Here is a 14,353-nt window from a genome sequence, read left to right as displayed (position 1 = left end):
ATGGGTCTAACCCTGGGGTGCTGATTGGTTACAATATTGACGTTGATTTTTACTTACAGATCTTTCATTACGGTGTTTTATCAGATTATTGACTTTCTCAACTGAGTGGGTATGGAGACTGCTGCAGTTAGGGGCAAGAGAATAGATTTCGGTCTTACCTTTCCGTAGACGTCTTATACGGTAAGGAAACCAATATGTCAAAATGTGGTTGAATTGTCCTTTGAACATTTAGCATTTTCCAAGTGGTTCCACTGTTCCAATACTTTGTGGCAGGATCATGGTCAGCTATGTGATGGTGGTAATGACCCAATATGACATAGCATCACGTTGTTCAACCGGTAGCTATGTCAAGATTCCTTTCGTGAGGTGAAATTTGATAGGACAATTATTGTTATGCCAGCATTGTACTGAACATAAAATATTGTCTTTGTTGCATTTGACATATTTCAAACGATAGCATCAACATTTCCCCCAATCAAATGTACAGTCTCTGAAATTCAGCACCTCTCCTTAATGGCTTTGCATACAAAGCAGTAGGAAAATTAGAATGTTCACTTCCAATCCCATATTCATGTGGTCGCAGTTGTGATTGATGGCTGAGTCATAGCGAAAAATTACAAGGAGATGGGAGGCTCGTCTAAAGAGTGACCGGGCCCGATGCTTCCTTCCTCTCTCATGGATATGCATGAGGCTGGATCTCCTCTTGGTTCTCTCGCCGGTAGCAGTGAAGAGCTATGGCCCTCGACGCGTGTCAGTTTGACTGGCGTTTGCAAAGCGGGTGAGTTAATAAAATGTCCTGAAAAAGTGACTCTGGCCTCCTTCCTCCTTATTAATGTGTCATTACGCTAAATCCTAAACGGCCCCGCAGGCCCTCGCCTCCGGCGTTTCCGTGTACATGCTGACTCGACACAAAACTGCCCCGTCAGGAGTAAACACAGGTCTGGAATTGACACAACTGCACAACCTGTGTGTGTGTGCGAGTGCGAGTGCGTGTGCGCGCGCTACATGATAATTTGCTCGTGTGAAGGATGGTTTCACTAACTTTTTTTGGCCAGCAGATCATTCACTTGAAATGTGATAAAATGTCGAATTAGTCTTCATCTGTAGATTTGTGTTAGTTCTGTGAGGGGAAGGCTTTGATATATGTTTAGACTGTGGCATCTCAGTAAGGGCCTCATGTGAAAAGGCAAAGCAACTTCCCTTTTTATCCATGGGCGTTGAGATGAGGAGTTCCGTTTCTCTTTGGTTCACGTATTATTTATGAACACAATAACTTTAATACATTATCCATCAATTTGCTTTGAATGGTTTCCTAGGCTTTAAACAACTGTGTACAGGTATTATAGTAGTAGGCTTAGCTCTAGACTGCAGGGTTGACAAACCAAACTGGTATAGGCTTTCTCTTCAAGTCTTCACTAGTTGTAATTGATGGCGTGGGCCTAATGTGCTATGTATGGAACAGGTCACATGACGTTTGAAAGAAATAATCATCTGTTGTCTTTTGTAGCACACACTGTACATGGAAACTTGTACAGATTCCCCTAACACAATGATCGGTGCAAGCAAAAGTATACCAGGCATCCACTACCAAATGACATATTCAACTTAATTCTCATAAAAAGTCAATGAAATCTGAGGAAAGGGCAGTGCATCACAACTATCCTTTTGTAGAAAAATGAAGCTTATTTTCCCCACATGGGTACACAGGGCACACATACACAATTATTCATTTCAACTTTCAAATTCCCCAAGAAAATCCTTTCTGACAACACATCCCCCAGTCATTCCGTGCAACCGGAGTTATCCTTGGTTCTGACAGGGAAGGACATTGTCTATCCCCTCAGCCCTCCTTCCTCTCCACCACCTGTCCATGCCATCCATCCTGTCGGCCATGAGAAAATAAACTCTCAACTTTAAAATCAAGAACAAGAATTTGAATGTTCACAAAGCATTCTGGGACAAAATTAACATACAGTTGTGTTTTTTCATCATTGCTTGTTCTGACAGCTCTGTCAGCAATTGAGACACATTCTTTAGGGAGTGGGACCCCTCTTTGTTATTGTGCATGCAGTTGCAATTTGTGGCTTGAAAGGAAGATGTCCTCTGTTGGTTTGAGAGAAAACATATAGAAGGCACTTCTACAGACAGAGTATCAACATTTGGAACTTTATTGTATGTTTTTCAATATACCATTTGATCTTTCTGGTGGGTCTACCCAATGGGCAAAAACTGGTTGAATCAACGTTGTTTTCACCTCATTTCAACAACACAATTCAGTGTGATGACATTGAGTCAACGTGGACAACCGATTGGATTTGCAAAAAGTCGTCAAAGTAAGGGCCTTTCCTCTTATTTTTAATACCAAATTTTAACCTAAATCCACTGACATGGTGAATATTTCTGTTGATTTCATGTTGAATTCACATTAGTTGAAAACTCAAACAAATGTAAATCAAACCTAGATGTTTAAATGGAATCTGTGCCCAGTGGGTCGTTGTTAATATGGCTGTGAAGTTATTTATAGTAAATGATGAGAAACAGAATGTTTTTTTATTGGAAAACCGCCGTGTGCGTGTGTGTGTGTGTGTGTGTGTGTTCAGGAACATTTGTATTGCATGTATGAATACCAGTGGAAGAGTAGGTCAGATAGGACCTCTATAAAATGGCTCATTTCATATCTGGCTCTCCCTGTAAAATCAATGGTTGAATGCCCCGCAGAATTCCAAATGAAAGGTGAATCAATGTCATCTCATGGCTTTGTGTACTGGGACGACCTGACAGTCCTTGCAAATAAAAGAAACTGCCTCCCTATCCTTTTCTGTTGAGATAACATTGATTTAAGATAGAGGGGATTGTGTCAATGTTTGCTACCCTGGGGTCCATTGTGTAAAAGGCCATGGCCAAAGCTGTGGTTTATCGTGGAGAGCTTTCAAAAGTTGGGGATTTTGAGGAGTGCTGCTGATTGATTAATGTTCAAAATGTATTGGTCACATACACATGGTTAGCAGATGTTATTGCGAGTGTAGTGAAATAATTGTGCTTCTAGTTCCGACAGTGCAGCAATGTCTAACATGTAATCTAACAATTCCACAACAACTACAACTACCTAATACTTGCTTCCGAGTGGTGAAGTGGTCTAACACACTGCATCTCAGTACAAGAGGTGTCACTGCAGTACCTGGTTTGATTCCAGGCTGCATCACATCCGGCCGTGATTTGGGATTCCCATAGGATGGCGCACAATTGGCCCAGCATCGTCCAGGTTTGGCCTGGGTAGGCCGTAAATAAGAATTAAATAAGAATTTGTTCTTAACTGACTTGACTAGTTAATAAATAATATTTTTGGCCTTACTGTGACATCGGGTGCTGTAGGTGTCCTGGAGGGCAGGTAGTTTGCCCCTGGCGATGCGTTGTGTAGACTGCACCACCCTCTGGAGAGCCTTGCGGTTGTGGGGGATCAGTTGCCGTATCAGGCGGTGATGCAGCCCGACAGGATGCTCTCAATTGTGCATCTGTAAAAGTTTAAGGGTTTTAGGTGACGAGTCAAATTTCTTCAGCCACCTTCACTGCTGCCCCGGTGATGTGGATAGCGGGGTTCTCCCTATGCGGTTTCCTGAAGTCCACGATCATTTGTCTCTGTCTTGTTGACGTTGAATGAGAGGATGTTTTCCTAACACCACACTCCGAGTGCCCTCACCTACTCCCTGTAGGCTGTCTCTCCCTTGACAGAGAGATGCTGAAAGTAAAATATCGCTCAGGTTACCCCACTCTCCCCTACTGTAGTCAGCTATTTTACACTAAACTGCTTTGAATTCTGAAAGTCTATCAAACACCTACTATACACCTACCATGTTCATATCGAACATTCAGAAAATCATCCATACATATCGTCAATTTCCGTTGCGAGTCCCTCTGTGTCTCATGCATCATCCTGTAGCTTTGGCTATACCCCAAGCCACCCCAAAACATATCTCACTCATAAATATGCCTTAGAATGTCAAATATGCCTTATCATGACAGACCTTTAAATATATGCCGGCGTCGAGGCACTAAGTCACTTGGGAGTTGGATTGCTCCGGATGCCACAAGCAAACAGGTCGTCTGACATTCGCATGAAGCCACAGCCAGTTTATTTGGAATACAATTCTTCATAAAGGGTGCCTTATTGTAAACTGTTACCCATTCATGTTATTTTGTCATGTCCAGTGCGATGATCAGAAGAATAGAGTGACATGGCGAGTCATGTTTAGCCTGATGGTATTCAGCCTGTGTCTGGCCTTACGTCAAGGTAATAGAAAAAAAAGATGTCCCTGAACACCTGAGCTTTGACAAGCAGATATATTCTTCACATTACAGCACTGGTTTAGGTTCCACCTCACTCTGTTTAAAAGTGCCAATCAACACCGATAATCTTTGAATTAAAGTAGAAAGGGAGCGCTGACAAATGATAAGTAGGCTTTGTTGGGGCTTGCACCGGGCAATGGTATTTTAATTAAATATATGAGCACACATGGCCCTGCCCTAGATGTTGAAGTCTAAACAAAGATAGCATCATCTCATCAGAAGACGGCCCGGAGTGTTTCAAGGGCAGAATTATTTTTCTATTAGAACCTTTCCCCTCAGGGATTTAGCCAATGTTCTTTATTATGATAGAATCAGCATATTGTAGATTGAATCGGTAGATAGTGTCACAGTGGGCTAGGTGCGATGGGTCCCAGACACCACGCCAGCGTTCTAAAACCTTGAAACATGGACCGTCTGTCTCTCATCCATGTCCTTTAAGTCCTCTAATGTACAGCGTGCAGACTGGCCACATTTTGCAGATGATCTGACGGATGTTTGGAAAAGGTTGTTCTCTCGGTGTTCTTTTTCAGCGATCAATCGATCACCTAGGCAATGGAAGTGCACACAGTTTAATAAGAGCGTTGTAATTAAGACAAAACATTTAACTGATCAATTCATCTGCTGACCTTTTTTTTGATTATGATCAGCTTCCTGTAAATTAGATATAAAGGAATATTGAGAATATAGATCAGAACTGTAGCCAGGTGGCATTTGATGTGTCACTCCTGCACAGCACACATTTCTCAAAATATGCTATTAAGTTTAGGGTTAAGTTGTCTGCACACAGTTTGCATCAAATTGTGTGTTTTCGGTGGAAGTCCATTCTTTTCAATGGGATACAATCCACACCGCTGCGACTCATATGATGAACATCTGCCGTACCAAGGCTGTGGTGTGTGAAGGGAGTCACATGCATTGTTTTTTGAACTTGTACTATGCTTTGCCATGCAGTCTCAGAAACTGAAGTAGATCAAACACAGGAGAAAGTGCATATGTGTAGCTTCCGTCTATGTGTTTATGGGATAGAAACAATATAGAAAAAAAGGGACACATTGGACATCTGCATGTGAAACGTGTCCGGTTTTAGGGTGTATTTCGGAGGAAAGTGTTTGTGCTATACAGGACATTTGAAGTCGGAAGTTTACATAAACCTTAACCAAATACATTTAAACTCAGTTTTTCACAATTCCTGACATTTTATCCAGTAACAATTCCCTGTCTTAGGTTAGTTAGGATCACCACTTTATTTTAAGAATGTGAAATGTCAGAATAATCGTAGAGAGAATGATTTAATTTCAGCTTTTATTTCTTTCATCACATTCTCAGTGGGTCAGAAGTTTACATACACTCAATGAATATTTGGTAGCATTGCCTTTAAATTGTTTAACTTGGGTCAAAGGTTTCAGGTAGCCTTCCACAAACTTCCCACAATAAGTTGTGTGAATTTTGGTCCATTCCGCCTGACAGAGTCATGTTTGTAGGCCTCCTTGCCCGCACAAGCTTTTTCAGTTCTGCCCACACATTTTCTATAGGATTGAGGTCAGGGCTTTGTGATGGCCACTCCAAAACTTTGACTTTGTTGTCCTTAAGCCATTTAGCCACAACTTTGGAAGTATGCTTGGGGTCATTGTCCATTTGGAAGACCCATTTGCGACCAAGCTGTAACTTCCTGACCGATGTCTTGAGATGTTGCTTCAATATATCCACAAAATTTTCTTGCCTCATGATGCCATCTATTTTGTGAAGAGCATTTGCCCCTCCGCAGCAAAGCACCCCACAACATGATGCAGCCACCCCCGTGCTTCATGGTTGGGATTGTGTTCTTTGGCTTGAAAGCCACCCCCTTTTTCCTCCATGGTCATTATGGCCAAACAGTTATATTTTTGTTTCATTAGATCAGAGGACATTTCTCCAAAAAGTACGATCTTTGTCCTCATGTGCAGTTGCAAACCGTAGTCTGGCTTTTTTTATGGAGGTTTTGGAGCAGTGGATTCTTCCTTGCTGAGCGGCCTTTCAGGTTATGTCGATATAGGACTCGTTTTACTGTGGATATAGATACTTTTGAACCGGTTTCCTCCGGCATCTTCACAATGTCCTTTGATGTTGTTCTGGGATTGATTTGCACTTTTCGCACCAAAGTATGTTCATTTCCCTTGCTCCCTTGTATGTTGGCTGCTGGTGTTTATACTTGCGTACTATTGTTTGTACAGATGAACGTGGTACCTTCAGGCGTTTGGAAATTGCTCACAAGGATGAACCAGAGTTGTGGAGGTCTACAATTATTTTTCTGAGGTCTTGGCTGATTTCTTTTGATTTTCTCATGATGTCAAGCAAAGACGCACTGAGTTTGAAGGTAGGCCTTGAAATGCATCCACAGGTACACCTCCAATTGACTCAAATGATGTCAATTAGCCTATCAGAAGCTTCTAAAGCCATGACATCATTTTCTGGAATTTTCCAAGCTGTCTAAAGGCACAGTTCATTTAGTTTATGTAAACTTCTGACCCACTGGAATTGTGAAACAGTGAATTATAAGTGAAATAATCTGTCCTAAGTAGAAAGTAGATGTCCTAACCGACTTGCCAAAACTATAGTTTGTTAACAAGAAATTTGTGGAGTGGTTGACAAACAAGTTTTAATGACTTCAACCTAAGTTTATGTAAACTTCCGACTTCAACTGTATATAAGCTAGTTCACTGAAAATGTTTCATGAATCTACTACAGTGAGACTGAAGTTGAGAAAGCTCTTGCTCTTTGCCTTGATAGAGGACAGTGGTTCTCAAGGTTTTTCTGGGTCAACCCATTGCAGCCCAGAAAGCAGCACGGGGAGTACCATGTATACATACAAAATGTAATTGGTAGCACATTATTTAAAGGTTAGAAGGTTATTAAAATTAGCAATGGACAAAATGGTAATCACAGAGTAATAATGCCTACAGTATATATACAGTACCATTCAAACTTTTTGGGCACACCAACTCATTCCAGGGTTTTTCTTTATTTTTACTGTTTTCTACAATGTAGAAAATAGTGTAGACATCAAAACCATGAAATAACACATGGGATCATATAGAAACCAAAAAAGTGTTATATTTACGTGTTAAAATGTTATATTTGCGATTCTTCAAAGTAGCCACCCTTTGCCTTGACAGCTTTGCACACTCTTGGCATTCCCTGAACCAGCTTCATGAGGTAGTCACCTGGAATGCATTTCAATTAGCAGGTGTGCCTTGTTAAAAGTTAATTTGTGGAATTTCTTTCCTTCTTAATGTGTTTGAGACAATCAGTTGTGTTGTAGCAAGGTAGGGGTGGTATACAGAATTGTCACGACGTTGCCCTGTTGGTGAGGTATATGACCACCCATAAATACCTTTCCCAAATTTCTCTCTACTCTACAGAATGGACTCTTGGAAAGCCCTTTGTTAACATAGAGGATGGTAACATCAAAAGGTTGGGAACGGAACAATATTTCGGTCATCCAACCAGGTGAAAGCATCCGTTGGTACTTAAAGAATATGATGTCAGATGAGTTATCGTCTGAGACATTATTAAAGTCTACACATTCTAGTTATCAGATTCACATGGAATTGTTGTGCAATTTAAATGTTTAAATATGAAACTATTTGTGAAAAGATTAAATATAATTTTAACTTCTAAATGAGAGAATTGTTTTCATAAGTTAACTATGCTCACTCAGTGGCCCCGCCCAAGTGAACAGACATTGGTTGAGAACTATGAAACATGCCCTTCTCTCCCCCACTACAAAAGCCCATTGACGAAAGTCAACCATGATGTCCATATGTTTAAAAGGCCTAATGTCAACTACAACCTAACTAAATTAACTTGTGTTCCTGACGATGTGAGGGCCGGTGTTCATACGTTTAAAAGGTCTAATTTCAACGTGGAGGAGATGATCGCCTCGCTGGAAGGAGGAATTTTGACTACACCAGCCAGAATACAGCATGAGCTTAGTATGGCAGCTTGGTATGAACTTTGAACTCTTATTCACTAAAGAAGTGAAACATCCTAGATGTTGAGTTACCAGCAACAGCTGTAAACGTACGTGGTCTTGGAAAGGACAGAGAATCTCTTCAGAACGACAAGGTACTACAACGTATCCGTTCTACCACACGATGACAGACTACAACGTATCCCAGCCTTCCATCTTCGACCAATCTATCGAAGCGCAGCTCAGAGTAAATATATTTCTTGCATTGTCCTTTTCTGAATGGGCAGTTATTTAGAATGTATAAGATTCTGTGCTTACGATAGCATAGCTTCTCAAGGTCAGATACAGACCCAATCCTTTTGTTCCTCAGTCTTCCTCCTCTTTCATTCAAACTCAACCCCCTTTCTTTGTGTAAACAGTCATTGTATCGGTTTTGTCCCCTAGGGACATTTACTTTTGTGACATGATTAGTAATCAATGTATGATCCATCCTGTGTGTATGTAATTCTGTGTGATTATTTAGTAAATAAATAATTAAACCAAATGCTGTATTGCTGATTCAACTTGTTAGCCCGGGTTCGTGAAGATAACCAAGAATTTTACGACGTTCAGATGAGACTGAATAAGGTGACGATTAATAATTGACTGCTATTGATATAAAGGATTACCAGATCTTATTTATTTATTTATTCGGAAGACAACAACTCTATGAACATTCTTCCGTGGTGCCCCGATTTCCTAGGTAATTACATTTACGTCATTCGTTTAATCAGGTAATATTAATTACAGAGAATTGATTTGATAAAATAGCATGTCACATATCATTTAATCCATAGAAAAGACACAACAGAAGATAGCCCTATTTGGTAAAAGACCAAGTCCATATTATGTCAAGAACAGCTCAAATATGCAAAGAGAAATGACAGTCCATTACTTTAAGACATGAAACTGTCTAGCATGAGGACCGCCACAGGAAAGGAAGACCCAGAGTTACCTCTGCTGCAGAGGATAAGTTCATTGGAGTTAATTGCACCTGAGATTGCAGTCCAAATAAATGCTTCACAGAGTTCAAGTAACACACAAATCTCAACATCAACTATTCGGAAGAGTCTGTGTGAATCAGGCCTTTGTCGAATTGCTGCAAAGAAACCACGACTAAAGGATACCAATAAGAAGAAGAGACTTGCTTGGCCAAGAAACACAAGCAATGGACATTAGAACTGTGGAAATCTGTATTTTGGTCTGATGAGTCTTTGTGAGATGCACATGTGTGGTTCCCACAGTGAAGCATGGAGGAGCAGGTGTGATGGTGCTTTGATGGTGACTCTGTCTGTGATTTATTTAGAATTCAAGGCACACTTAACCAGCATAGCTTCCACATCATTCTGCAACAATACGCAATTCCTTCTGGTTTGGGGACTATCATTTTTTTTTTTTTTTTTTTTTTTAATTTTACCCCTTTTTCTCCCCAATTTCGTGGTATCCAATTGTTGTAGTAGCTCTTGTCTCATCGCTACAACTCCCGTACGGGCTCGGAAGAGACGAAGGTTGAAAGTCATGTGTCCTCCGATACACAACCCAAGCCGCACTGCTTCTTATCACAGCACGCATCCAACCCGGAAGCCAGCCGCACCAATGCGCCGGAGGAAACACCGTGCACCTGGCCACCTTGGTTAGCCTTGCGTCCAGCCCGCCACAGGAGTCACTGGTGCGCGATGAGACAAGGACACCCCTACCGACCAAGGGAGGGAGGCCTAACCCGGGCGACGCTAGGCCAATTGTGCGTCGCCCCACGGACCTCCCGGTCGCGGCCGGTTACGACAGAGCCTGGGCGCGAACCCAGGAACTCTGATGGCACAGCTGGCGCTGCAGTACAGCGCCCTTAACCACTGCGCCACCCGGGAGGCCCTATCATTTGTTTTTCAACAGGACAATGACCCCGCACACCTCCCGGCTGCGTAAGGGCTATTTAAACAAGTGCTTATACTAGGCCTACTGTTTAGATGTAATTAATGTAGCAGGGCGTAGGCTAAATAATCATATTAACCTTTTATTTGTTTATTTTTTTGCAGATTCCTTGCAACTTGGACACCTTTTGGACCACAGTGGCGAAAGCCGTCTAGGATGATCTGGTACCAGAGTACATGCCTGTCTCCAAGGAGGAAGACTGAAGGGCCATTGTGAAAGAGTTCAACAAGAAGTGGAACTTTCTCTGCCTTTGGTCAATCAATGGAAAACATGTGATTATCCAGGCACCACCATGCTCTGGGTCCCAGTTCTACAACTACAAGGGGACCTATTTCATCATCCTCTCGGTAGTGGTCGATGCAAACTACTGCTTCAGAGTCATCGACGTCGGCGCCTATGGCAGGGGAAGTGATGGTGGGACTTTCTGGGAGTCTTCCTTTGATCAAGCTCTGAGGATCCCACCACCAATAATATGTTTTTGAGGGGGGAATCAGTCGGGGTCTCAACATACTGTTGAGAGTTAGAATAGTAGAAATCAAATCAAATTGTATTGGTCACATACACATGGTTAGCAGATGTTATTGCGAGTGTAGCGGAATGCTTGTGCTTCTAGTTCCGACAGTGCAGCAATGTAATCATGTAATCTAACAATTTCTGTTTAACATTCTGATGGCCTTGAGATAGAAGCTGTTTTTCAGCCTCTCAGTCCCAGCTTTGATGCGCCTGTACTGACCTCGCCTTCTGGATGGTAACTGGGTGAACAGGCAGTGGCTCAGGTGGTTGTTGTCCTTGATGATCATTTTGGCATTCCTGTGACATCGGGTGCTCTAGGTGTCCTGGAGGGCAGGTAGTTTATCCCCAGTGATGCGTTGTGTGGACCGCACCACCCTCTGGAAAGCCTTGCAGTTTTAGGTGACAAACCAAATGTATTCAGCCTCCTGAGGTTGAAAAGCCGCTGTTACGCCACCTTCACCACACTGTCAGTGTGTCTGTGATGTGTCCGTAAAAATACACAAGATGCAATTTCACAATTTGCTTGTGCATCAGCAGTTTTTCTCTTGTTTTTGTCAGTCACTGACAGTCATTCAATTAGCAATTTCAGCTAACAATATTTAGATTGGTAAGTTTGTCAAGACATTTATCTAAACTTGTGGTAATCATTGCTGAATACTGACTGGGCACTCAGGGTACGTGCCCAGGGGCAATCACCTCCAACGGACCCCATTGATTTTGTTAGTCACTTTCATTCAGACATCTTTAACATGGCATAAATCATAGTAAAATATGTAGACCTACAGAAAACTTGCTTTAAAGCTGCAATGGCAAAATATACTTTATAACTTATATTATTCTCTCCTTCGCCAAATCTCGCTTAGGGCCCCCAAAAGTTTAGAGCCAGCCCTGATGTCGAGGTCTGTGTTAAGGCTACCTGCATCCTCCACAACGTCCTCAGAACATCCCAGGGGTCCCGGCGGTCGACACATACAGAGGTGGGAGTTCCAAGCTGCGGATTGCTGGAACCAACAATGGCACCAAGGAAGCTGATCAAGTGAGGGATAGATACCCTGACCACCTACCTCTTCTCTCCAGCTGGTGCAGTACCATGACAGCACACGGTGGTGTGATCCATCCATGACCATCCTCTTCCTCCTCCCCAGTGCCACCCAAATGGCTCTTTAAAGAGCCACCCACAGGTATCACAAAATGAGCAAAAATATTCCATTAAAGTTATACCTGTGATTGTCACTTATTCATCCTTTGCATGAATAGTGCACTTAATTCTAAAACATAAATTGGTTTAGCTAGTATTTGCTGTACCTACAATGCACTATACCATATGCTATGTGTATGCATTGATTTATTTACAAAGTAAAAATTATTCACCACATAAACTAATGACTTACAAAAACAGTGCAATGAAAGGAAATAGATATTACAATGTAGGGTAATGCCTCCCAACCCTCTCCTGGGGGACCACCAGACATTAAACATATTTGCTGTAGCCCTGAACTGGCACACCTGATTCAATTAGTCAAGAGCTTGGCGATAGTTGACTAATTGAATCAGGCGTGCCACTTTAGGACTGCAACAAATATGTGAAAAGCCTGGTGATGCCCAAGAGGGTTTGGAAGCACTGCTAGAGGCTATATTTCCTGTCATTGAAGTGCTACTACACTGACAAAGGTATATAAGAGAGGCAAGGTATGAAATCCCACACCTATGATATGTGTTATACAATTTCCATATAAGCACTTCATTACACAATTTGTTTATCACCTGTTATGGCTGAACCCTAATTATGTTGTAGCCCCATTTATACAGTGTTTTAATTTGAGAATACACAGAGTGACAATTTCCCTGCAAATACCTGAGTGCTGACCTTGTTAATAACCTTTCAAACAAAAACCAACAAACCACTGACGGTTAGTGATGATTTAGTGAGAGGACATTTATCTAGATCATACAAAACAAATGAGATAAAATCATCAGTTTAATAGAGTAGAGAATCGAAGAAACAATACACAATAGAGCCCCAGTGGAGGTGTCATAATACCTATATAAGCTAGCGGTCAAACAGGGAAATGGTTCCAATCTTTTTTCCATCATAAATTTTTCTCTTAGGGGGTTTTAGAATCTCTTTCAGGGCTGTTTTTCGTGTAAGCTTACCCTGAGGTGACATTTTGATTACCATGTCAATCTCTCTCGGACAAAGAACTTTAATCAATATTTTGTCTCTATTTACGTTTAGATTTGAAAATGCTAATTAGCACACATATTCCATTAAAGTTATACCTGTGATTGTCGCTTATTCATCCTTTGCATGAATAGTGCACTTAACATCATGCAAGACTCAACCCAATATCACAGGTTATTGTGAAATAGACACATTGTTTATTAGACATTTGTGAAAGGCACATGAAAATGTTTATTTTCTTAGTGTGCAGTACAAGATTTTGTATACAGTGCATTTCAATCCTGATAAAGACAGTAGATTACTTAAGACAGAAACAATAGTCGAGTTTTGTGTTGAAGGCTCATCATGCATTGTTATTATATTTTTTATTTAACTGGGCCTGAGTAACTTTAGCATTTTCACTAATTAGCTACTTTGCAACTCCTTACTACTTTTGAGCTACTTTGCAACTACAGTGCATTTGGAAAGTAGTCAGACCCCTTCTCTTTTTTCACATTTTGCAACATTACTGCCTTATTCTAGAATGGATTACATGTTTTTTACTCATCAATCTACTCACAATACCCCACAAAGACAACGCAAAATCAGGTTTGTAGAAATACCTTAAATACATAAGTATTCAGACCCTTTGCTCTGAGACTCGAAACTGAGCTCAGGTGCATCCTGTTTCCATTGATCATCCTTGATGTTTCAACAACTTGATTGGAGTCCCCCTGTGGAAATGCAATTGTTTGGACATGATTTGGAAAGACACACACATGTCGATATAAAGTCCCACAGTTGACAGTGCATGTCAGAGCAAAAACCAAGCCATGAGGTCGATGGAAATGTCTGTACAGCTCAGACAGGATTGTGATGAGGCACAGATCTGGGGAAGAGTACCAAATAATTCTGCAGCGTTGAAGGTCCCCAAGAACACAGGTGCCTCCATCATTCTTAAATGGAAGAAGTTTGGAACCAACAAGACCCTTCCTAGAGCTGGCTGCCCTGCCAGCTGAGCAATCGGGGTAGAAGAGCCTTGGTCAGAGAGGTGACCAAGAACCTGATGGTCACTCTGACAGAGCTTTAGGGTTCCTCTGTGGAGATGGGAGAACCTTCCAGATGGACAACCATCTCTGCAGCACTCCACCAATCAGGCCTTTACGGTAGAGAGGCCAGACAGAAGCCACTCCTCAGTAAAAGGCATATGACAGCCTGCTTGGAGTTTGACAAAAGGCACCTAAAGGACTCTCAGACCATGAGAAACAAGATACTTTGGCCTGAATGTCAAGCGTCATGTCTGGAGGAAACCTGGCACCATCCCTATGGTGAAGCATGGCGATGGCAAAATCATGCTGTGGGGATGTTTTTCAGAGGCAAGGACTGGGAGACTAGTCAGGATAGAGGGAAAGATGAAC

The sequence above is a fragment of the Oncorhynchus mykiss genome, chromosome 9, assembly GCF_057628025.1.
Source record: "Oncorhynchus mykiss isolate SJ-2025 chromosome 9, ASM5762802v1, whole genome shotgun sequence".
Classification (NCBI taxonomy): Eukaryota; Metazoa; Chordata; class Actinopteri; order Salmoniformes; family Salmonidae; genus Oncorhynchus; species Oncorhynchus mykiss.
The sequence above is the reverse complement of the archived record's forward strand: the minus strand, read 5'-3'. Positions refer to the sequence as shown.